Below are 25,751 nucleotides of genomic sequence, written 5' to 3' on the forward strand. Positions count from 1 at the left end.
GCTAGCTTCTTCTCCAACCAATCAAATTGCTTCTTTCCTGCGATGTCACAATTTTATTTTTCACTCTCCTTTCAAACTCAGCGTGGGCCGATTTTGAACAGCTGGCTGGTCCCCTCTCTGACTGCTCTTCCTGAAGGTGAGTGAAGTAGGCCGCACTTCCCAGGGTGTATTTATTCTTTCCCCACTCTGTGTATCTCCCACAGGTCCACCTCTCCGACTGCTCTTCCCGAAGCTGAGTAATGTAGGCTGTGCTCCCCAAGTTGTATTTATGCTCTCCCCGCTCCGTGTATCTCCCGCAGGTCCACCTCTCCGACTGTTCTTCCTGAAGGTCAGAGGCCAGACCAGGTGATGACAGCAGATTTCCTTCTCTAAAGGACGTTACTTAACCAGATGGATGTTCATGACAATCAACAATGGTTTCATGGTCATTAGACTTCTAATTCCAGATTTTTTTTTGATGATTTCAAATTCCACCATCTGCCATGGTGTGATTTGAACCTGGGTCCACAGGGCATTACCTTAGGTCTCTGGAGTACCAGCCCAGTAACAATACCATCAAGCCCCCCATCTCCTCTTGACAAAGGTAAACATAGAAGACGAAACTCATCATTGCCTCCAATGTATCAGCTCAGCCTTCGGCCAACTGAAGATAAGAGCATTTGAGGGCCAGGATCACAAAGCTGACACTGGAGTCTCGTTTCACTGGGCAGCAGTGATCCTTGCACTCCTGTCTATGTTTCTGAGACTTGGACAACCTGCAACAGGCAGGTCAAAGAACCACTAGCGGTGCCTTCACAAGATCCTCTAAATCCAGTGGCATGAAAACTGGTCCAAGCAGCATCCTCTTCCAAGCCAACATTCCCAGCATCGAGGCACTAATCTCTCAAAATCAATTCTACTGACACACTTTAGGGATGTCCTCAAAGCATCCCTGAAGAGGCCAAATATTACCACCAAATCATGGGAGCCCCTGGTTTGTGAACGACTGTTAGGAAATAGCGATCATTTATGTAAATTATGTTGGTATTTGTAGGTGTTAGGAATGAGTTTTAGCTTTAACATTTAAGATCGATTTGTATTTCTGTATCTGTGTTAAGAAAAAGTCAAATTGAGTTTTTGTTTTGCTTTCAAAAGTGCCTGCATTTCTAATGAGAGTTTTATGACCATTGCAGCTAAGTTAAACAAACAAGAGTAGAGAAATTGCGCTGTTGTCTAGCAACAGGGTTCCAGAGAGGTAGGTCCCTCCCACAGACGCACACAGAATATACTTTGATTTGAAAGCTGTTTGAGTTCAGTTGGTTTTGAAAGTAGCTGCCAGGAGAGACTGGAGCAAAAGGGACAGATAGCCAGCCCCAAGCTAAAGTAAAGACGCCAAAACCCAAGGGAGTGGAACAGGAGAAAGTCCCAAGCAGACCTTCTAGTCAAAGGAAGGACAGGAGCCTGGAAAAGGTCCTGTTAAGTAAAGTTAAGAGTGAGGGGCAGAGAGAAAAGCCCCAAGCTTAAGATTTAAAGAGACAAAAGCTGCAGAAAGCAGATTTTCAGTGAGCATAGCTAGCAAGAGGCAAAATGTTCCAAAGGGATGGCTGAAGGTCTGTAACTCTTTGCTATGGGTATATGAAGCAGTGGTGTAGTGTTGGCACCTGAGTCAATGAGAGAGAATGCATGGAGGACAGCTTGAATGCATGTGGTGACCCAGGGGTGAGGAACATTGGAATTAGAGTTCAAAACCCTGTGGAAAGTGTTTAAAAGAAAGCGTTGGTTTGGGAGAAGATTCCAAAGCAAGTTCTTGGAGAGTGAAGATTGGAAACCCTCATGTGAAAGATGGAGGTCAGTGAGACTCATTGGCTCATGATGTACCACGCTTCTGGGCGGGGGGGGAATGTGGGGGGTGAGTTGAGGAGAGATCCATAGCATCTGTTTGAGGCGGCATCTGTCAATTGGTTTCAGAGTGTGGTGTGTCTGACCACAGGTCACTTATTGGTACATGGACTGTGTACTTACTATGGACATTAGAGTATAAGATAGCCTTTGTAACTTGTGTTATCCTTACAAATCTGTGTTCATCTGTACAGGCATGGTTGTGTGTGAAGGAGCATTGTAATATGGCTCATCTCTTGTTGAATAAATTTTTTATTCTTTTGTTAAAAGTTCATCAGCTGACTCCTGTGACTCTATTCAGTAGCTACTCTCCAAGTATCTAAACAAACAAATAAAGTTAGGATCTATCAAGCTGGGTTCCACCCTGGGATATGGCTCGTCCAGCAGTAACCTCAGCTGGGATCATAACACCAATCAAAATGGAGAAGGTTCATTATGGAAAGCACTAAACACACTGAGAGACTTTATTGGGAACACACAGAGGTGAAGTCAAGGCATCAGAGAGAAGGCACAAATCTCCAAACAACACATCTATCTGACCGTCCAAACAGAACCTGCCCCACATGTGAGAGAGTCTGCAGGTTGCACATTGGACTCATCAGCCACCTCAGAATTCATTGAACCAGATTGGAAACAAATCATCCTCAGACCTGAGAGACTGCCTAAAAAGAGAGGTCCTGGTGAGTGTTATCTAATTTGAATTTATAAAGTATTTCTTTTACTTTTGGTGATTTATTTAATTTTGCAAGTTATTTCATTTAGGAATGTATTATACACATACGCTACAGTTTTTCAACTTGTGATTAGTTTTCCCAGATGAGAAATGTCCAGAAGAACCTAACTCTATGTTCATATGTTGATTCCTATGGAAATCTGTGATTCACTTAAAGTTGTCTCACTTAAAGTCATGATTTTAAAGAATGTAACTAGGACTTTGAGTGAGGAAGTACTGAAACCAAGAATATCCCAAGAGTGAATCTCCATCATCTGCTATTTTTCTCTGACCTGTTGTACTCCTGCGATATGCTTGGAGTCAGGCCCCTGAAGCTTTGCTGCCCACTCAAGAAACACAAAAGTATGATAGTACCTCCAGAACTTTTCACCCCTCGGGCACAGACTGCAAATTAATGTGTGTTTTAGGGTGCAGAGGAGCAATTGGCCAACTGGGCAAGTTATAGAAACCCCTTGCAAAAAGTACCATGGCACAGTCATTGGTGGAGGTGCTCACAGCCCCTTGCAATGTCCTTATTAAGGTTTGGACCACTATCCATTATGGTTCAAGCTAACAGAGCAGCCTTGCAGTGTGAGTTAGGAGAATGCCTGCGCCTGAGCTGAGAGCACAGCATGTAGTCCAGTGGCCGACCTGTCAGGTGGAATGGGGTGGAGATGGGTGGGGCTTCAAACAGCCAATGAGTGGCCATCCAAGTGGTGGCCATTGCTCTCCTGAATGTGTGAAGGGGCCTTCAGACTTAACCAAAAGAGGTTCTTAGTACACCTATGTAAACCCATTCATCTCTTTCTTTGATCCTGCAGGAGGAGAACACCAGGATCATGGAGCCTGGTGATTTAGCGGTATGCCTCATTGCTTACAGAGACAAGAGAAGAAGAAGAAAACAGCGGAGGCACCTGGCTTGGCAAAGGGAGGAGCACCTCCCTCAAGATGGAAGGGCCTGCTGCGTATGCAGCTGAAGATCCACAGTGAGCCATCACTCGTAGGAGCCTCAGTAGATCTATGGTCCATAGATGGCACCCATCATTCCTGCAGATGACTGAGAACCAGTGTCATCAAAGACTGTGCAAGTCTAGGGGATTGGTCGGTCACATATACCACCTGCTGCAGGGTTTGGTGCCACGGGGACATGGAAAGCATCCATTGCCAGTGGCTGTGAAAGTGACCATGGCGCTCAATTTTTATGCCAATGACACCTTCCAGGGCTCCTCAGGTGACCTGTGTGGGACCTTTCAAGCCTCCATGCACAAGTGTATCCAGAAGGTCACGGACACCATCTTCATGAAGGCACAGAACTTAGTGCATTTCACCCGGTGTCAAGAAAGCCAGGAAGCAAGAGTGATGAGATTTGCGCAGATCTCAGGTTTTCCACAGGTGCAGGGTGCCATTGATGGCACTCACATGGTGCTTTGATCTCCATGGCAACAAGCAGTCAACTACATCATTTGCAAGATCTTCCACTCGCTATATGTTCAGCAGGTGCGCGACAACCATAAACGCTTCCTACAGGTCTGCACATGATTCCCAGGAAGCGTCCATGACTCCTACATCCTTAGCAGGTCTCAGGTCCCTGACATCTTCCGGGGTCCAGAAAGGCTGCAGGTATGGCTCCTTGAGGACAAGGGCTACCCACAGAGGATCTGGCTGCTGACACCCGTGCAGTGACCTCAGACCGCAGCAGAGCAATGGTATAACAAGGCTTATGCTGTAACCTGGACTTTGGTGGAGCAAACGATAGGCATTTTGAAAATAAGGTTCTGGTGCCTCAACAGGTCCAGTGGAGCACTGCAATACAGTCCCCAAAGGGTGTCATGCATCATCAGCGCTTGCTGCACGCTCCACAACAGGGGAGTACCTGTCTGAGGAGGAGATGGAGGAGCTGCACGTATTCTCCAATGAGGTGGGCCTCAAAGGGGATGATGATGATGATGATGTCATTGAAGGCGAGGATGCCAACAATGAGGCCATTGCACTGGCCAGATGAGGCAAGTGCACTTGGGAGGCCCTCATAGCTGGAAGATTTGTGGACGATGATGACGGGATACAGTGAGGACAAACCTGACATTCTCCTCACCTTGCATCTGTGAACATTTGACTCCTGTGGGGCTGATGGCAGGGCACATAACCTCAATGTTCAGGCTCATGTTGTGAGACACAGCGGAAGCCCTAATAGTTGCTAGATTCCAGGAGGATGATGATGACATGCAGTGAGGACACTCCAGAGATCTTCACATACCCTCTGTGAATGTCTGACTCCTGTCTAGCTGAGGGTAGCTTGCTTGTGTTCTGTGATCAGGGTCATATCATGGAGACACAGCCATGAAACTTTAAATGCACCTGATCCTTTGTCAGCCTTCAACACCTGACCTCTTCAGGAGCACCACATCACCGGTTACAGATGCTGAAGAGATGTGGGAGCCAGCCCCACCTCAAAGTTGCTGAGAGCACACAGAGAGAATGTTGGAACTCTGTGATGCCTGCCCACGACATTCTGGCAGGAATGACAAGCACTATCGAGATGCAGGCATCACTAATGTGCACTGGGAACGTGAAGCTGGACCATCTAAAGTTTACACACTGCACTGGGAAGAGGTCCTAGACTGAGACACCTGTCTTTATCTTGTGCAGGAACCATGGTTCCACATCTGAGTGACACGAAAACTGCTTGTCATAACAAGGAGCCATAGGCAAGGAGACATTCTTGGGAGTTTATTTACAATAGTGAACATTAAGTACAAGTGGTTAACACCCTTGCCCAGGCTGCGCAACTAAGGGGCTGCCTTTTAATTTGTCCCTTGATGTATTAATTTAATTTATTTGTTTTGACTTGGAAGAGTTACATCTGCTTAACCTTCCTTAGCCTGCTGTTACGTCTTGGTGCTCCCCTGATATCCACAGTGGAGGTGGAGGCAGCCAGCTGACTGCTACGCCCTGTCTGTGATGACCTTGATGGGTGACCTTTAGAGGGCCAATACCTGGAGGGCCCTGGCCTGCTTTCAGAGTATTGCTATGTGGCAGTGGCACCCTCCTAGGCCTGTGGAGCTGGAGCTACTGGGGGTCACAGGAAGAGGGGATTTGGATGGGTTGGAGACTCCTGGAGTCACCTGGGTGGATGCTAATACTCCTCCCTATGGATGCCCGAGGGCCCCTGGCTGACTCCTTGAGAAAAAGTGGAAGCTAGAGTTGAGATCAAGCTGCTCCACATCCCTCTCATGTTGACACTGTTGGAGGCCAACTATGGTGTCAGCGATAGAGTTCAGCCTGTGCAGCAGTGCAGGACTAATGTCCTGGACCAAAGTCTTCAGGGCGGCCGCCATCCTACCAGTGTTGAACTTGGTGCATTGGCATGCCAGTGCTATCACCTCAGGATGAAGGTGGATGGACAACATGCTTTGCAATCTGAGGAGTACAGCGGCCATCCCTTCCTGATGCGCTCAAGCTTGCCTTTGCAGCTCCAGCAACTGAGGTATGACCAAGTCCAGAGGCTCTTTATCTGACTTGGATTCAGCAGATTTCTGGGCTCCAGCAGTTCCCTGAGTGCCAGAAACCTGGGAAGTCCCTGCCGTCGCCTGCTGTGGATCAGACAATGCAATGTGCCCACCTGACTGTGACCTGAGGCTACTCTAGAGCTAAATCCCACTGAGGTGTTTGTCTTTGCACTGGTGGAGGGTGTGGGTGAGCACTGTGATGGGTCTTCAATTAGGGTGTCATCAGATTCTTCTTCTGAGATATCTTCAGGGCTTGAGTTGAGTACCTGGCTTGTGGACTCCCTCGGCTGCTTCCCAGATGTGCCTGTGAAAGCAAGGAGAGATAATTAGTGCATGACAGGGGACTGCAAAACAGGATAACTGACTCACAGCTGGTCTGATGGATGTTGTACTGCTGGATCCTCACTTGGTTGAGCACCATTGACTTCACTGTCAGCACAGGAACGGTCCAGATTGTTGCCAACTGGGTGACTCTATTTTCAAAATCTGTGAGGACCTTGATGTTGGACACTCCTCCACATGTCTGCAACCATTCTTTTTTGTTGTGTACCAGCTTGTCCTGCATGAAGACAGATGGAGAAAGTAGAAGCAGGATCCCTGCCAGGCCAGATGATAAGGATGCCTTGCATGTGTGGGTGGTGAGCATTGCCATGGACAGGATGAAGACATGATCTGCAGGGCAGATGAAGGTGTATGTGAGAGAGTGAATGGTGATGTCCCCTGAACTGGCAGTAAGTGAGATCCCAGTGGATGTGTGCTGTGTTTGTTAGTGTGTGAGTAGAGTGTAATGAGAAGAATGACTAACCCTGGCAGAACAGAGGAGATCATTCATCCTCTTTCGGCACTGGGTGGCCATCCTTTTTTGCAGGGCATTGGTGCTGACTACCCTCCCCCCTCCTCCCATGCTGGATTGGTGACCTTGCTTGCTGATCTTCGCTCAGAGCGGGGGGTAGAGGACTTCATAGGGGGGCCTCCACTGCAACCAGTGGGCACCCAAGTGAGGCATCGCTAAATTTGGGGGCAACATGTTTCCTCCCTTTGGCAGCCATGGTTTTGCAGCAGCTTCCGATCTCTGAGAGACTGCTAGCTCTGTGCTGGGCACCCTTTAAATATGGTGCCGGCATTGCTGAAAGCCTGAGGTTGACAGTGCCTCAAGCGAATCAGAGTCCGCCCCACCAGCAATCGGTGTGTTTCCAGGGAATGCATTATTAATGAGGTGGGTAGTGCCGGGAATGGGACGATATGGCATTAAAACCCGCCATTGAGGCTGCAGTCCTTTTACCGCACTGGGACGATTCCACTACCATCTTTGCCCTGTCTGAGCTCGTCTGCTGCTGGAACCGTCATCCATGTTTTTGTTACATCTAGACTCAACGATTCCAATGCATGCTTGGCTGATTGCCCACATTCTACTTGATAGACAGATTCTTGATAAACAAGGGGGTGAAAGATTAACAGGGGTAGGCAGGACATTACAATCAGATCAGCCACGATCTTTTTGAATGGCGGCACAGGCTCAAAGGGCCTATTGGCCTACTCCTGCACCTAATTTGTCTGTTCGTATGTACTCTCTGTCAACTTGAGGCCATCCAAAACTCTGCTGCCCATGTCTTATATCGCAGCAAGTCCCATTCCCCTATCACCCCTGTACTCATTGACCTAGATTGGCTCCTGGTCAAGGAACATCTTGATTTTTAAATTTTCATCCTTGTTCTCAAATTCCTCCATGGCCTTGCCCTCCCTATCTCTGTAGTCTCCTCCAACTCCCAACCCTTCGCAATATCTACCCTCCTCTAATTCAGGCTTCTTGTGTGTTCCTGTGCAATCATAAATGCTGCACCACCGGTGGCTGTGCCTTCAGTTGCCTAGGTCTCAAAACATGGAATTCCCTTCCTACACATCCCTGCCTCTCTACCTCACTTTCATCCTTTAAGATACTGCTTAAAACCTATCTGTTTGACCAAACTTTTGACCATCAACCTAATGTCTCCTTATGTGGCAGTCTGTCATACTTTGTTTATAATCCTCCTGTAAAAGTCCTTGAGGTTTTTCATAATGTTCAAGATGCTATATAAATAGAAGTTGTTGATAATCAAATATATGGATCCACATGGCTCTCTGCTCTCACTGCCATGGCATTTTGCATTAGCTTTCTGACATACTGTGTCATTGCACCTCCCACTCAGGGTCAGATATACATCAATATGACATTAGTTGGTCATGCTGGTTGGGTGATTTCTACACAAGTGGTCTTACAAACTTCACTCTAAATTGGTAAAAGAAATAAAATCTGTTTTCATTGGATTTGGGTAACCTGACTAAAGCTGCACTTTTCCTGTCCTTTTTGCACATTAGGTCCTGAGAATGCTTGTTGGTGTTGAATTTCTTTCCTAAGAAATGACAAGTGGACTGATAGTTGGCTAAGGTACCTAGCATTACTAGAAGATCCATTCAGTGTACCCTAAGTTCCACATGTGTACATATAAACTTCAGCCAGGCATATTTCAGGGCCCTCCACTTCACTTTCTTTAACTTTCCAAAGAATTAAACAATGGATGAATCCAGCCAACACAAAACAAGCATGAAAGATCATTCAGAAGAATGTGTAGCAAAAGCACATAGATCAATGTAGTCCTCTTTCCCGTTTTATACAGAGGAATGGGAAGCATTAGGTTAAACTTTGCAGAAAATTGGAAACACTGTGTAGTCAGTGCCTAATCTCCATGCCAGATCCTGTGATCCACACTTCCATTAAGCAAAGCTCCATGCCAGAAACAGTCTTACAAAATTTGCCCCATTATCTTTATTGTAAAACTGCATTCAGACCTCGACGACTGAAGTACCTGTGATTTTTTTTTTAAATTAAGATGAAACAGTTAGTGCTGAGGAATGGAGCAGTTTCCCATTTCTCATTTAAGGGCTCATTTTTAACTTGGTTTGGATATCATCCATGGTTTTGGAGGGTTGGGGGCAGGTTGCAGGCTGCATACATATGTTCTCAACATAAGACCATGTCCATTTTAACTCCCTAGCCTCGTTATCATTCAAGGGCACACTTCCTAATTACCTGCAGAGTTAGGCAGCCTGCTCAGGAGACCATGGGGTAGAATTTAATATTCCTGACACGGGTCCATCCACCAGTTGGAGGACTGGCAGGAATTTCACTTCTCTGGGGGAGACCCAACCAACAATAGCCAACGTTGGGCCTTTCCTGGGATTTATAACCACAGAGCAGAAGTGCCATCAGTCCCTGCCTGAGCACTGTCAGCCAGAGGTCAGCAGCTCTTCAGTACTGGCAGCGCCACACGGATCAGTGGCTGCTGCCAGTTATGCTCCAGAGTCTTCATCAGGGGTTGTTGAACTCAGGAAAGGGCAGGACAGAGGTTGTGGGGATGGGGTTGCGAAAGGGGGTTGCAGGAGGGGGGGCTAGGTTAGGGGTTCAAAGGAAAGGGCAAGGGGATGGCTTCCAGTGGCCACCACCCTTCCCAATGCTGGGTCCCTTGACTGAGCACTAACTGCCTTTGAAAGAGGGCCCCTGCCCCCACCTGAAGGTCAAGTTTGCTTGGTGGGCTTTGGGAAGTAAAGGAAAGCTGCGTCATTTGCATTTAATCCCTGAGCCACAACTAAATTCCAGGAGGCTCAGGGATAATTGGTTATTGGTGCAATAATGAATCCAACTGACATCCTGCTGCGAGCAGACAAGTTTCTCATTTTGGCCTGTTCCTGCCTCCAACTTAATTGCAGGAGGTTTTCCCGCCACTGGGAGTTTGACATGCAGCCTGTCCTGCGATTATGTGGGCCTGGCTGCCATGTTTCTTCTTTTGCCAAAAATATATATTATTCATAAAATTTGTAAAAGTACATTACAAAACCTTTCAACTTGAAAATTACAGAAAGTGCCATAAAACTCGGCTTTTCTCCAAACAGTAGCCAGAATTTTCCATGCCCGCCAGTGTCGTGAGCGGACGATATGGTGCGATCAGTTTCACAATGGTATGAAACCGGTTCGTGATCATTTGCTCAGCCTGCGAAAGACGTTCTCTGCCATCGGACATCGAGAATCTCATTGTAATACATCAGCAAATCATTATTAAGCCAGCTCATCGGAATCATTCCCACCCCACTGGATCGTCTGCCCACGTTAGCGGGAAAACACACCGACCTGTTTCACAACAGCACATAAGCGATATGCACTTGGCTGGCTGCACTTCGTTCAGGATTTCAAGGTTTGTTTGACTACCTTGCTTCGGTCAGCATTCGCAGTCATCAGCGTCAGGCTTCACAGACAGCACCATATCACTTTCAGGGGGCTCACAGCAGGTCTCTACCTACCAGACCAGCCATATGTGGGTGGCTTTTCAATGACTGCAGGGCTAGGGCTTGCTTGGTGAAGGGGGAGAAGTGGCTTCAGGCAAGAGAAGAGGCTGCAGGACGAGGGCTATATTGGGGAAGGAGTGTACCCCAGGGCGGGTGTGGGGGCACATTTTATCTGTTCTAGTGGCCTCAAGATGGTGATGCCTGAGGATATAGTCTCCAGAGGGGATGAGGCCAGATAACATGTGAGAGTATGTGTGTGAGAGCGGGTGGCGATGTCCCTTGAGCTGGCAGTGAATGAGATGCCAGTGAATGTGTGATGGGCTTGAGTGTGTGAGTTTAGAGTGATGTGATGGTTGCCATACACTGGCTGCATGGATGAGATCATTCATCCTCTATTTGCATTGGATGGCCAAACTCTTCTGTGCAGCATTGGCACCGATTCCCACTGCCGTCGCCTAGCAAGCTGTAGTGGTAATGCTGCTGCCCCTCCTGCAGCCAGAGCAGGGGTAGAGGGCTTCACAGCGGGCCTCCACAGCATCCAAAGAGTGTTCAAGGGCTGCAGTCTTCTTGTCTTTTGGGATCATTTCTTGTTTGCTGCAGTCCTGGGCTGGAAACGCTGAGCATGGTTGTACTTTAAATATGGTACGTGGCATGATGAAGCGACGAGGTGACAGCAGGACAGGTGAATTGGAGACTGCCCGCCTTGGAAACCGCCTGTTTCCTGAGAATGCATAAATAATGTGGTGGATTTGGAATGATGATATGGCGTGAAAACCTGCCATCAAGGCTGGTGGGTAAAACATTGTTTTTCCTACCCGCTACCACACTTTGTACAAATCTGGGAGAATTCCACCCAGTGTGTTCCACTCTTAAGTGCCTCTACACAATTGTAATTCTTTTGATATTTACTATATACATTCCATGTCAGGCATTGAGAGAAAACATTTCAATTTGAAAATTGCAAAAAGTACAATAGAATTCAATTTTTTCTTTATACCACATGCTCCATTCTGAGGTGCCTCAGGACAATTTCAATGCTTTTGAACTCATATTCAATGCTAAACATGCAGCCTAAGGGGTTCTACCAAATTTCCAGCCCCTCAGTATACTATGGCTGAAAGGCCTTAAAGAGCGACCTTTCTCCATTGCGCCTCTGTGGCAGCTGCCGCAACCTTTAGTGCGTCCCTCAGCACGTGGTTCAGCCAACTCGCAACACTTGGTCGAGGGCAACTCTTTGCACTGGAAGACCGACAAGTTTTGGGTAGACCAAAGAGCATGTTGATGATTCTCCAGCTGAAGTTGATGTTTATCTCAGTGTGCATCCCTGGGGACAACCCATAGAGCACAATGTCTGTGATATATAGGACTGTGATATAGTTAAAGAAATTAGCATAGAAAGAGAGTTGGTCCTAAGTGGCGTGGCAGGCTTAAAAGTAGATAAATCTCCAGGCCCGGATGAAATATATCCCAGGCTGTTGAGTGAGGCAAGGGAGGAGATAGCAGGGGCGCCAGTAATAATTTTCAATAGCTCTCTGGAGAGGTGCCAGAGGACTGGAGGACATCCAATGTCGTATTGTTATTCAAGAAGGGAGGAAGGTGTAAACCAGGGAACGGCAGACCAGTCAGTCTAACCTCAGTGGTGGGGAAACTATTGGTAGCAATTCTGAGGGACAGAATTAATCTACTCTTGCAGAGACAGGGATTAATCAAGGACAGTCAGCATGGTTTTGTTAAGGGGAGATCATGTCTGACCAATTTGATTGAATTTTTTGAAGAGGTTACCAGGTGTGTAGATGAGGGCAATGCATTTGACGTGGTCTACTTGGACTTCAGCAAGGCCTGTGATAAGGTCCCGCATGGGAGACTGATAACAAAGGTAAGCGCCCATGTGATCCAAGGCAATTTGGCAAATTGGATCCAGAATTGGCTGAGTGGCAGGAAGCAGAGGGTGATGATTGAGGGGTGTTTTTGTGACTGGGTGTCTGTGTCCAGTGGGGTTCCACAGGGATCGGTGTTGGGTCCCTTGCTTTGTGGTATATATAAACAATTTAGATTTGAATGTTGGAGGGTTGATCAGTAAATTCACGGATGACTTGAAAATTGATGGGGTGGTAGTGAGGAGGATAGCCTTAGATTACAAGAGGATATAGATGGGCTGGTCAGATGGGCTGATCAGTGGTAAATGGAATTTAATGTGAGGTGATGCACTTGGGCAGGACAAACAACGCACAGGAATACACAATGAATGGTAGGACCCTGAGAAGTACTGAGGATCAGAGTGGCTTTGGTGTGCATGTCCACTGGTCCCTTAAGGTAGCGGAACAGGTAGATAAGATGGTTAAGAAGGCATATGAGATACTTGCCTTTATTAGCCGAGGCATAGAATACAAGAGCAGGGAGGTTATGCTGGGACTGTAAAAAATGCTGGTTAGGCCACAGCTAGGGTATTGCATGCAGTTCTGGAATCCGCATTCAAGGAAGGATCTGATTGCACTAGAGAAAGTGCAGAGGAGATTTACCAGGATGTTGCCTGGCTGAAGAGCTTTACTTATGAGGAGAGATTGGATAGACGGGTTGTTTTCCCTTGAGCAGAGGAGATTGAGGAGGGACGTGATTGAGGTGTATAAAATTATGAGGGGCATAGATAGGGTAGACAGGAAGGAACTTTTCCCCTTGGTGGAGTGATCAATAACCGAGGGCATAGATTTAAGGTAAGGGGCAGGAGGTTTAGAGGGGATGTGAGGAAGAATTTTTTCACCTAGAGGGTGGTGGGAATCTGGAACTCACTGCCTGAAAGGGTGGTAGAGACAGAAATCCTCATAACATTTAAGTAGTGTTTGGATGTGCACTTGCGATGCCATGGCATACAAGGCTATGGGCCTAGTGCTGGAAAATGGGATTAGAATAGTTATGTTTGACTGGTGCAAACTTGATGGGCCGAAGGGCCTTTTTCTGTGCTGTAGACCTCTATGACTCTATGACAGAGCTGCTTGGGATGAACCTTGATAAAACCACTGCATCTCTCTCCACACCTTCTTTGCAAAGGCACATTGCAGAAGGAGCTGAACAATGGTCTTTTCCCCATTACAGCCACTTTGAGGGAATGTGTAAAGATGGATGAAGATCAAGGTCAGAACAAGTGTCCAAGTAAAGGGACACCCTAATAATTGTGAGGCAACTGGATGTCAACTGTGCTTAGCTGTGTTCTCCTCTCCATGGTAAAGCCCACATGGCAGCAGGTTTGTTCCCTACTCATGGATCTCGTAACATCGAGTCCCCGGCAAGGTGTGGAGCTGCCAGTCATCCTGTGCCATTTGCTATCTGCTGCAGTCAAAGACAAGGATGGGTGGAGGGAGGGAGGTGGGTGTCACCAAGGGCACAGCTGGTGGACGGCAGCCAACACGCAACTCCAAATCTCCAACCTGCTGTGTGGATAGTCATGGCTGACATGATTGGTCTTTCTATGAGGCCAACGCAATGGTCTCTCTCTATAGAGTCTCAAGGATGGTAGAGGCAAGCAGAATAGTGCCAGAGGGAGCCTTTTTGCACGTGGCTCTCATCCAGATGAGGAGAAGTGGTGGGGGAAGGGAGGGTCCATCGCAAGTTGGCCTAGGGCCAGGAGGATCAAGAGCCTGAGCAGCAAGAGGCAAAGGGTAAGAATGTCTGGATGCTGGTGAACAGGATCCACTGCAACAGCAAGCATTGGCCCGACCATGGGTGTATCGCAGGTGGTGTTCTCATCTAGAAATCAGCAGAAGGCAATGCTGGAGATGCTTTCATATATCCCAGGATGTGGTTGCTCGCATCTGTCAGCTTCTCCTGTACAAGCTGCAGCAGCAAAGACTCTGGAGGAATAATGCTAAGCTCCTGGCTTGCATTGAGTGGATGGATCTCTGAGTGCCATTTAGATATGGCATCAGGACCTTTGACCCCGTGAGGTAATGGCAAGGCAGGCAACATCCTACCCACCCCACCATGAGATTTGCCGTGCATCTTGCAAATGCATAATTAATGAGCTGAACAACAGAAGCTTGCACGTATTAAGCCATCCAGCCACCCAGTGGGAATCACGCTGACTTTCCCACCTGCCACCAGAATTTAGACTCCAGAATTGAATATTCTACCCTATACTCTATCTTACTCAATTATGTTAAAGATATTAAAACTACAAGGAACATAGTTATTTATACCCTAAACTGAACTTAACTCAAATTTTCTTCTGCATTCATTAGACTTATACCTCCTCTCCATGGACAGATTTTATGGGCTTTCCTACTGCCTGTGATCAGTACATTTTGCAAATGAGGAGTTTGTTTTTCCTTGCTCTCAAAGTGATTGTCCCAATTTAAATAATTCCAGTTGCAAGCTTTTTGTAAATTTAAAAATTCAGTAAGGTTATTATCATACACTTACCCTGGAGGTTTAAAAATGCAGTGTCTTACTCACTCGACTCATGTACACACTATATTCACAAAACGATTAGATGCAGATGAGGAAAAAAACAAAGTTACAATTTATGATTGTCTCAGTTTCTTTTGTGGCAGGCCTGTAGTTTCTTAGATAAGTTGATGCTTTGGTTAAAGTGAAGGTCTTTGTTGGATCCAGTGCCCTTGGTTTATAAGGGTTAAAGGATCCAGGTTGCATGCTTGTTTCAGGGTGACTGAGTTGGTACAGAGACAGAGAACATCTGGAGATCATTGTTAGAATAAACACATGCTGTTTATTTATGAACTAAACTCAGCAGCTACACTTGTGTAAAACTCTGTCTTCACTCTTCAGTGTCTAACTCAAGACCCTCGCACAGAGAGGTAGCCTGCGCTACTCTGCTATTAGGTATTAAGATCATGTGACCTTACATTACCATACTTATCCTAAAGGTATATTACATATCAGATTACTACATCTCTCCCCCTTTACTGAAAAATACATTTTACAATTTTTTCAATATATCAAGTTATTTACAAAAATCAAGCATTTACAAAGTCAGTTTCTCTGGAAGTTTCCTTATGCGTGTAGAATGTCCCCACTCCACAGCATCTGAAGTTTGATTAGGAACTCCCTTAATGAAGTCATCTGAGCATCTGGTTCTTCAGTAAATACGTAAATCTGTTTCTTCGACTCTTTCAGGTACAGTCTGCCCTGCAAAAACACTTTTATTTATTCATTCATTCATGGGATGTGGGCTTCGCTGGCTAGGCCAGCATTTATTGCTCATCCCTAATTGCTCTTGACAAGGTGGTGGTAAGCTGCCTTCTTGAACGTTGTAGTCCAGTGCTGTTAGGAAGAGAGTTCCAGGATTTTGACCCAGCAATAGTGATATATTTCCAAGTCAGGATGGTGAGTGACTTGGAGGGGAACTTCCAGGTGGTGGTGTTCCCATTTATCCACTGCCCTTGTCCTTCTGGATGGTAGTGGCCATGGGTTTGGAAGGTGCTGTCAAAGGAGCCTTGGTGAATTCCTGCAATGCATCTTGCAGATGGTACACACTGCTGCTACTGTGCATCGGTGGTGGAGGGAGTGAATGTTTGTGGATGTGGTGCCAATCAAGCGGGCTGCTTTGTCCTGGATGGTGTCAAGCTTCTTGAGTGTTGTGGGAGCTGCACTCATCCAGGCAAGTGGGGAATGTTCCATCACACTCCTGACTTGTGACTTGTAAAGGGTGGACAGGCTTTTGGGAGTCAGGAGCTGAGTTACTTGTCGCAGGATTCTGAGCCTCTGACCTGCTTTTATAGCCACAGTATTTATATGGCTAGTCCAGTTCAGTTTCTGATCAATGGTAACCCCAAGGATGTTGATAGTGGGGGATTTAGTGATGGTAATGCCATTAAACATCAAGGGGCGATGGTTGAATTGCCTCTTGTTGGAGATGGTCATTGCCTGGCACTTGTGTGGCGCGAATGTTACTTGCCATTTGTCAGCCCAAGCTTGGATATTGTCCAGGTCTTGCTGCATTTGGACATGGACTGCTTTAGTATCTGAGGAATCGCGAATGGTGCTGAACATCATGCAATCATCAGTGAACATCCCCACTTCTGGCCTTATGGTGGAAGGATTGATGAAGCAGCTGAAGATGGTTGGGCTGAGGACATTACCCTGAGGAACTCCTGCAGTGATGTCCTGGAGCTCAGGTGACTGACCTCCAACAAACACAACCATATTCCTTTGGCTCCTCCAGCTGAGAGTTTTCCCCAATTCCCACTGACTCCAGTTTTGCTAGGGCTCCTTGATGTCACACTCGGTCAAATGTGGCCTTGATGTCAAGGGCAGTCACTCTCACCTCACCTCAGGAGTTCAGCTCTTTTGTCCATGTTTGAACCAAAGCTGTAATGAGGTCAGGAGCTGAGTGGCCCTGGCGGAACACAAACTGGGCATCAGTGAGCATGTTATTGCTAAGTAAGTGCCCCTTGATAGCACTGTTGATGACCCCTTCTATTACTTTACTAACGATGGAGAGTAGACTGATGGGGCAGTAATTGGGTGGGTTGGATTTGTCCTGCTTTTTGTGTACAAGACACACCTGGGCAATTTTCCACATAGCCGGGTAGATGCCAGTGTTGTAGCTGTACTGAAACAGCTTGGCTAGGGGTGCGGCAAGTTCTGGAGTAGAAGTCTTCAATACTATTGCTGGAATATTGTCAGGGCACAAAGCCCTTGCAGGATCCAGTGCCTTCAGCCGTTTCTTGATATCACATGGAGTGAGTCGAATTGGCTGAAGACTGGCATCTGTGATGCTGGGGACCTCCGGAGGAGGCTCAAATGGATCATCCACTAGGCACTTCTGGCTGAAGATTGTAGCAAATGCTTCAGCCTTATCTTTTGCACTGCTGTGCTGGGTTCCTCCATCATTGAGGATGGGGATATTTGTGGAGCCTCCTCCTCCAGTGAGTTGTTTAATTGTTCACCACCATTCATGGCTGGATGTGGCAGGACTACAAAGCTTAGATCTGATCTATTAGTTGTGGGATCACTTAGCTCTATCTGGATGCTGGTGAACAGGGTCCACAATCAAGGGTAATTTCATGGTTTAATCTCCATAGTGTACTGTGAATTTACCTACACCCTTGACTTGTATGTCTTCCCCCGTGTAAGTTTTTAATTTGATATCAGTATCTTCTAAATTCAGCTTAAGTTCTCCCTGATTCAGATATTTAAAAGTATGCTCACCAATCACCATAGTGGCTGCATCAGTATCCACCTCCATTCTGATAGGCTTCTCATTCACTCTCATGGTTACATAGATAGGCTCCATTCTTCCTACCTTTAAATTATGTAGCGAATAGATATCAACATGTATTACTTCAGGCTTTTCAACGCTGTTTATCCCATCGAGTTTTTGCTTCTATCTGAAAGTGTCTAACCCCATCTTTACAAGATCTCTTGAGGTGTCCATTTCGATGGCAGAAGAAACATAAAATCTTTTTAAACTGCGATTCGTTACAGGGCTGACTGCTTCCACCTCTGATACTATTATGCCATGTTTTTCCTGCTAAGTTATCTCTTTTAATTTGTCTGCTAGTGGTTGCTGTTTCCTGCTTCGGAGTAAAGCTCTGCACTTTTGCGTTTTTTTTGGTTGAGGCTCCCAGCACAATGTGGGGGACGATGACATTTTGCACTCCTCACATGGCTTCTAAGTCTCGCACAGCACCTTCCATTGCCAGAGTGATTTCCAATGCCTTCTGAAAATCTAAATTTGATTCAGCCAGTAATTTCTTCTGAATCATGTTTTCGTTTATACCACACACTAAATGATCTCTAAACATATCATTGATAGATGTACCAAACTCACAATATTCAGTTAATTGCTTCAGACTTGCCACATAAATAAGCAACTATCTCCCCTGCAGCTCTATCTCTTGAGTTAAATTTAAACTGTTGCATCATCACCGGCAGCTTGGGCTGGTAATGATTCTTTATGAGGTTCACTAAATCATCAAAATTTTTCAAGTCTGGGGAACTGGGCGCCAAGAGATTTTGAGTTAGTCTGTATGTATTACTCCCATACATGGAAAAGAGGATTGTGTGCCCCTTCTCCCCAATGTCATTCGCCTAGAAGAAGAATGCAAGGTGGACAACATAGTGGGACCAGTTGTGCTAGGTTGGATCAAAAGACTTCACTCTTCCAAATTGCGGCATGCTTTGAGGGAATTACTTGGACACTCGGAAGGAAATTTTATTTTACCTATGACTACCTTGCGAGGTATATTCGATTCTTCCAATTTCCTTCACTCTTCCTCGCTTTTTACTTCACTTTTTCCGTGCTTTTACTCTTGTTGCCAGTTTGTTGGATCCAGTGCCCTTGGTTTGTAGGGGCTAAAAGATCCGGGTTGCACACTTGATTCAGGGTGATCGAGTCGGTACAGAGACAGAGAACATTTGGAGATCATTGTTAGAATAAACACAGATTGTTCATTTACAAACTACACTCAGCAGCTACACTTGTGCACTCACAACTTAAACTCTGTCTTTAATCTTCAGTGTCTAATTCAAGACTCTTCCACACAGAGGTAGCCTGTGCTACCTTACATGTAACCTTACATTATAAAACTTGTCTTAAAGGTATATTACAAATCAAATTACTACAGTCTTGTAAGGTGAAGGATTTTCAGTAAGTTGTGAGGTTTCTTGTGGTTGAATTTCCAAGAGGATGGTTCTCAGGTGGACTCAAAGTTGGAACAGGTTGAGGAAAGTCCTTTTTGCTAGGAATCGCCCACTTTCAAGTTTATTGTTGTTTATTACTTTGGCTGCTTGGGTATCTTGCAGCTGGTTGGTGGCTTTTGGTGGAATCCATTTGCCAAATAGCTTCTTGCTGCTTTAAAAGCAGGCAACAAACATGACTGTCTAACCATGTGACCTGTTACAAGTCTAAAGTCCTTTTCCAAATAAGGTGGGTGGCCAGGTCAATTATACATTCTCTGTGATGACTTTCACACATTGAACGTTTGAGGCAGCTAGTGTCTTTGTATCTGAATGACCCATTCAATTGTTAGGAAATAAAGATAGTTTACGTAAGTTATATTTGTATCTGTGAGTATTAGGAATGAGTTTCAGCTTTAATGTTTAAGTTTGATTTATATTTCTGTATCTGTGTTAAGAAAAATTTCAAATTGCGTTTTAGTTTCACTTTAAAAGGTGCCTTCATTTCTACTGAGAGCTTTACGACCCTTGCAGCTAAGTGAAACAAACAAGAGTAGAGAAACTGGGCTGTTGCCTACCAATAGAGGTCCAGAGAGGCAGGTCCCTCCACAGACACACAGAAGAAACTTGATTTGGAAGCTGTTTGATTTCAGTTGGTTTTGAAGATAGCTGTCAGAAGAGGCTGGAGCAAAGTGGACAGCTAGCCAGTTCCCAAGCTGAAGAAAAGACTCCAAAACCCACGGGAGTGGAACAGGAGAAAGTCTCAAGCAGACCTTCTAGTCAAAGGAAGGACAGGAACCTGGAAAAGACCTTGTTAAGTAAAGAGTGAGGGGCAGAGAGATAGGCTGTAAGCTTCAGATTTAAAGAGACAAAAGCTGCAGAAAGCAGATTTAAAGCAAGAACAGCTTTCAAGAGGCTGAAGGTCTGTAACTCTTTCCAATGGGTATGTGAAGCAGTGGTGTACTGTTGACAGCTGAATCAGTGAGAAAGAGTGTGCAGAAGACATCTTGAATGCATGTGGTCACCCAGGGAAGAGGAACATCAGGCGAGTTAGAAAGCCTGGAGGTGAACCCTTGTGAAAAGCGTCTGAGAGAAAAGTTGGTTTGGGAGAAGATTCCAAGGTGAGGTTTTGGAGAGTGGAGATTGGAAACACTCATGTGAAAGATGGAGTAAGAACAGCTGGCTCACAGTTTACATGGACTGTGTATTTATGCGAACATTAAAGTATAAGATTGTTTTTGAAACTTGTGTTATCCTTACAAATCTGTATATATCTGAAAGGGTATAATTGTGGGTGAAGGAGTATTATAATATAGTTCACCTTTTTTTGTTTAATAAATGTTTTATGCTTTTGTTAGAAGTTCATTCACTGACTCTGATGATCCTGTTCGGTAGGCCCTCTCCACATAGCTAAACAAAAAAAAAAATAAAAGTTAGGATCTATCAAGCTGGGTTCCACCCTCAGATCATGCTTGTCCAGTCAAGGATCATGACACAATTTGATTTTTTTCTATTCTTTCATGGGATTTGGGCATTTATTGTCCATCTCTAATTGTCCTTGATAAGATGCTGGTGAGCTGCTTTCTTGAACCACTGCAGTCCATCTGTTGTAGGTAAACCCACAGTGCAGGGTCTCTGCATATTATTTGCATTGGTAAATCAGCACAGATACAGCAAGTTTAGTAACTTCCACTAGAATTCTTAAGACTATTGTCTGATCATGTGCGATTAATTGCTAACTTTCGTCCATTATTTGTTTCTTTGAATCATAGTACAATATAACATAGAAGGCTCGTCATGCCAGTTGTTTGATAGAACTATCCAATTAATTCCTCACACTCCATAAGTCCTGTAAGCCCTTCAAGTACTTACCCACTTCCCTTTTAAAATTATTGAGTCTCATTTTTGCCATCTTTTCAGGCACTGCATTCAGATCATAAAAAGAGAGGTTAAAAAAAAGGTTTCACATATCACCCCTGGTTCTTATGCCAAATTCCTTAAATCTGTGTCATCTGGCTACCAATCCTTCTGCCACAATTATGTATTACTATTCTATCAAAACTGTTCATGATTTTTCACATTTCTATTAAATCGCCACTTAATCTTCTCTGCTGTAAGGAGAATAAGAACAGTTTCAACAGTCTGTCCACATATCTGAAGTCCCTCACTCCTGGTGCCATTCTAATAAATCTTTCCTGCACCCACTCCAAGGTCTTGATATCCTTCCTGAAATGTGGTGCCCAGAATTGAAAACAAGTCTAGATGAGGCCTAATCATTGACTTATAAAGGTATAACATAACCTCCTTGCTTTTATATTCTATTCCTTTATTAATAAGTCAAGGATCCCATATGCTTTTTTAACAGCCTTCTCAACTTATCCTTCCACTTTCAAAAATTTGTGTAGATTGTGATGCCCATCTGCTTTTGGGAAAAATAACCTATACTTTATATTTTGAGTGATGGTCCCTTGAAGAACTAGAGGTGAAATTTTCCCATCCCTCCCTTGGCGGGTTTTGAGGCAGGCAGGAGTGCAAAATCTTGTGGGAGCCTAAAATTCAGAAAGCCACCGGTTTAAAAACAGTTCGCAATTCTCCCGATGGTAAGCTAATCACGGGTCATTTATCCACTGACTGGTGGCATGAATGCCGTTAGCATTCATTAACTTCTCATGAATGCTCATTAAATCTGCTTGCCAGAATCTCCTCATGCCTTCCAGTCTTGTGTCATGCCAGTGGGGAATTACATCAGCCTCAAACCCATTTAAAAATGAGTGGTGTGCATAAGTTGGGACTTACCTTTAGGGCCTTGCTCAGCTCACAGACATCCAATGAGAGGAAATTTTTGGAGGCCTACAGCTACCAGACCCAGGAGGAACATGTGCATTGCATGTGGGTGGAGCCTCATAAACATAGCTCCTCCATGAAGCAGCTTGGAAGAAGTTGGGAGGTCTCCATGCTGCAGCTTCGACTTCGCTGAGGCTTCGGACCACCTTTCAGGGACTTTGGCATGGGCTCGAACGTTCTTCAAGGGACTTCGGCATGGAGGATGGGAACCTCGAGCTGCAGGATGGAAGGCAGCAGGGGGTACTGATGGGTGGCAAAGGGGCGGGCGGGGAGTAATGTCTAGGTCTGAAGGGGGCGGGGGGATGTCCAGGTGAACATGCTCATAGGGAAGAGTCGCTGGAGTCAACTTCTGACTTCTGGGGTGTGAACTCAGGGTGTGAGGGGATGGTTAAGGTAACGGGGCAGAGGGAACTGGTAGAGTGGGAGGGTGAGTGTTCACATGGACATACACATGAACATACAAATTAGGAGCAAGAGCAGGCCACGTGACTCCTCGAGCCTGCTCCGCCATTCAATAAGACCATGGCTGATCTGAATGTAATCTCAACCCCACATTCCTACCTACCCCGATAACCTTTCACCACCTCCCTACCATTAACCAAGAATCTATCTAGCTCTGCCTTAAAAATATTCAAAGACTGCTTCCACTGCCTTTTGAGGAAGAGAGTTCCAAAGTCTCACAACTCTCAGAGAAAAAATGTTTCTTCATCTTTGTCTTAAATGAGCAACCCCTTATTTTTAAACAGTGACCCCTAGTTCTAGATTCTCCCACAAGAGGAAACGTCCTCTCCACATCCACCCTGTCAAAACCCCTCAGGATCTTAAAGATTTCAAGTAAGTCACCTCTTACTCTTTTAAATTCCAGTGGATACAGCCTAATCTATCCAGCCTTTCCTCATAAGACAACCTGCCCATTTCTGGTATTGGTCTAGTAAACCTTCTCTGAACTGCTTCTAATGTATTTACATGTTTCTTTAAATAAGGAGACCTGTACTGTACACAATACCTCAGATGTGGTCTCACCAATGCCCTGTACACCTGAAGCATAGCCTCCCTACTTTTATACTCAATTCCCCTCACAATAAATTGTAACATTCTATTAGCTTTCCTAATTATCTGCAGTACCTGCAGGCTAACCTTTTGTTTGATTGTGTCGGCTGAAGGGCGGCGAGGATGTTACTTGGTACATGGAGATAGACACAGATGTGGTGGTGGTGGGGGGTAGTGTGGCGGAGGAGGAGGTCGAGGACATCAATGTGAATGGGGGTGGGATGGATGCTCTCGAAGGAAGGGAACATGCACGTTCACCTGGATATCCTGGAAGGAGAAGGGTTTGGGCAGAAGGGTGACAGTGGGGAGGTCGAAGGTGATGCCGAGGGCGACAATAGTGAGGGGGGAACTGACATGGGTGACTGGGGAGGGGGAACGGTGGGGGAGCTCATAAAGTCACTATAACCATAGTTCTCAAATTGAAAGTGAGCAGAGCCTTATGTTGGATGGGCACAGGTGCTGCTTGGGAGTTGGGTCAGTGCATGGGCGGAGATGCAGGTCATCTCTGATGGACCACAGTAAGAGAACTGCAGCAGGCATTATTGAATATGCTAGGGACCAGTGAGGTGAGTTCAATGGATGAAGGCTCTGCATGGGTGGGAGAGTGCTTACACAAGACTCTGAGAGGCACTGCCACAAATCCTTCTCCCTGCAGATTCAGTCATGAGGCCAGCTGTGTGCAGGAAAATGATCTGTGGGGGTTGGGGGGGGCTGCCTCATAAAGTCTTTAGGACGCTGAAAGAAAATTGTATACAATATGCATTAAAAATGCTTTAGTAAAACAAAAATCAATAAATGTAAACAAAAATCAATAAATGAGAGTAGATGACAGCCTGCTGAATATGAATGTATTTGCAGAAGTTCAATTAGTGACAACTATTGTCTTCACCTGTGCAAAAAGCCGTGATCAAAATTTTTTGATTTTTCTAGGCTTTCCATTCCTTCTAGGTGCTGCCATGACATCCACAGCAGGGGTGCAGGCAGCCTACAAATTTGTTTGATTTCTTGCCTTTGATGACTTTGGCGGTCATCCCTTTGAGGACTTCAAGCAACACTGCATGATGTTCCCCCACTTCTTGCTAGCTCTCCACCCATGAGCTGGAAAGCTGCTTCCAGAAATTCATCAGTTGACTCAGACTGAGCAGCTGGCTGTTCTCCAGCAGCCCTCTGAGTGCCGGAGACCTGGCTTGTCCCTGCCTTCAACTGCTGCAGTGACATGTCAATGAAGTGTTCTCTAGAAAGTGAACCCGAGCCTCATCTAGAGATGCATCCCACTGAGGTATGTGTCTATGTGCTGTTGGAGGGTGCAGGTGAGCGCTATGATGGTTTGTCATCATCTTCCTCCTTGGATGTGGTCTGGGGGCTGGGAGTTCTGGTGATGCCTCGAACTGCAGGTGCCTATAAGATAGAAAATTGATTTAGTAGATGAGCATGAGGAATATAAGGCGACATGACATACACTGTAATTGTCAGGATGTAATGAACTCATGGGGTAAAATTTTTACCTCGGCAGGTGGGCAGGCGCGCGACCAACCCACTCGAGCATAAAGTGATGCGCGTTGATGTCAGGTGAGTGTCCCGACATCAACACGCAGTCACGCGATATTTCAGTCAGTGGGTACACGCAGGAATTGGCAGCGTGCCCACCGACGATTAAAAGGGCTGTTAAAGCCATTAATATCTTAATTAACTTACATTTTTCACTGCCCATCCAGCCTTACGGTTGGCAGGAAGGTGGAAAGGTCAAGCGGCCTTTGCACTTTTTAGGAAGCCTTATCCACAGGTGGGATGAGGTTTCCAAAAGCAAATAAAGATAAAATGAAAATTTAAAAATTTAATTTATATCATGGTCCTTGACAGAGTCACATGAGAGGGGACATGTTTTATAACATTTTATGAGCCTTTATTTGTCTGAAAATCAGATTTGCACACACGCACGCACTCGTGTGCACGTGCAAAGTTCGCACTCACACCCCCCCCCACCCACCCCTACTGCCTGCCCAGGCATGCTAAGTGTTGCCACTCAGGTTTCATGCTGGGCGGACCTTAATTGGCCTGCCAGTGTGACATCGTGGTCCAGCCCCGATCATGGGCAGTGGTCAGCAGCTTTCCAAACACTCCCACCCGCCGAGCCCACCTGACAAGGGCTAATTTCTGCCCATAGAGGAGTGATCCATATGCACCCCTCCACCCCTGTTTGGGAGCTTTCCCACCTGTTGTGGGCAAGCTTCGCCTGGGTGAAGCCACAAGGACAGCATGTTATGAGAAGAGGTGGAGCATAGGTTAGCAAAGATTCATACCCCTGTGGTGTGGTGAGCCTTCCCCAGTAGGTCTGAGTTTGGAGAGTGCACAACATTATAGATGGGTGATAACGTAAAAGGTCCCTTTAGACTATCAGTGTTATGTGTCCTCTCACATTGTTTGTGTGAGATCCCTGAAGAGAGTAGCCATTTGAGCACATGATGCCATGATGATAGTTTGATATTAGAGGGAGTTGAAGGATGACTTACTCTGGCAGAGTGGTTGAGATCATTCATGCTCTTCCTCCACTGGATCTTGTTCTGGACACAGCGGGCAGCCATGCTGACCTGCTTGGTGATGGCCTTCCAGGCCCGAGATGTGAGGCTAGTTTGCTTCCTGGAACCGTCTTGGTGATAGAGCACATCCCTATGTGCTCGCACTCCTCTGATCAAGGCCTGGAGGGTGTTGTGTCTGAAGCAGGATGCAGCCTTCTTGTTATCCATGGAAGGCACCTGTAAGAGTCTCCTAGGTACACGTAGGCTACAGAGAATGAGATGTATGTGTTCAAC

This window comes from Carcharodon carcharias, chromosome 9, assembly GCF_017639515.1.
Source record: "Carcharodon carcharias isolate sCarCar2 chromosome 9, sCarCar2.pri, whole genome shotgun sequence".
NCBI lineage: Eukaryota > Metazoa > Chordata > Chondrichthyes > Lamniformes > Lamnidae > Carcharodon > Carcharodon carcharias.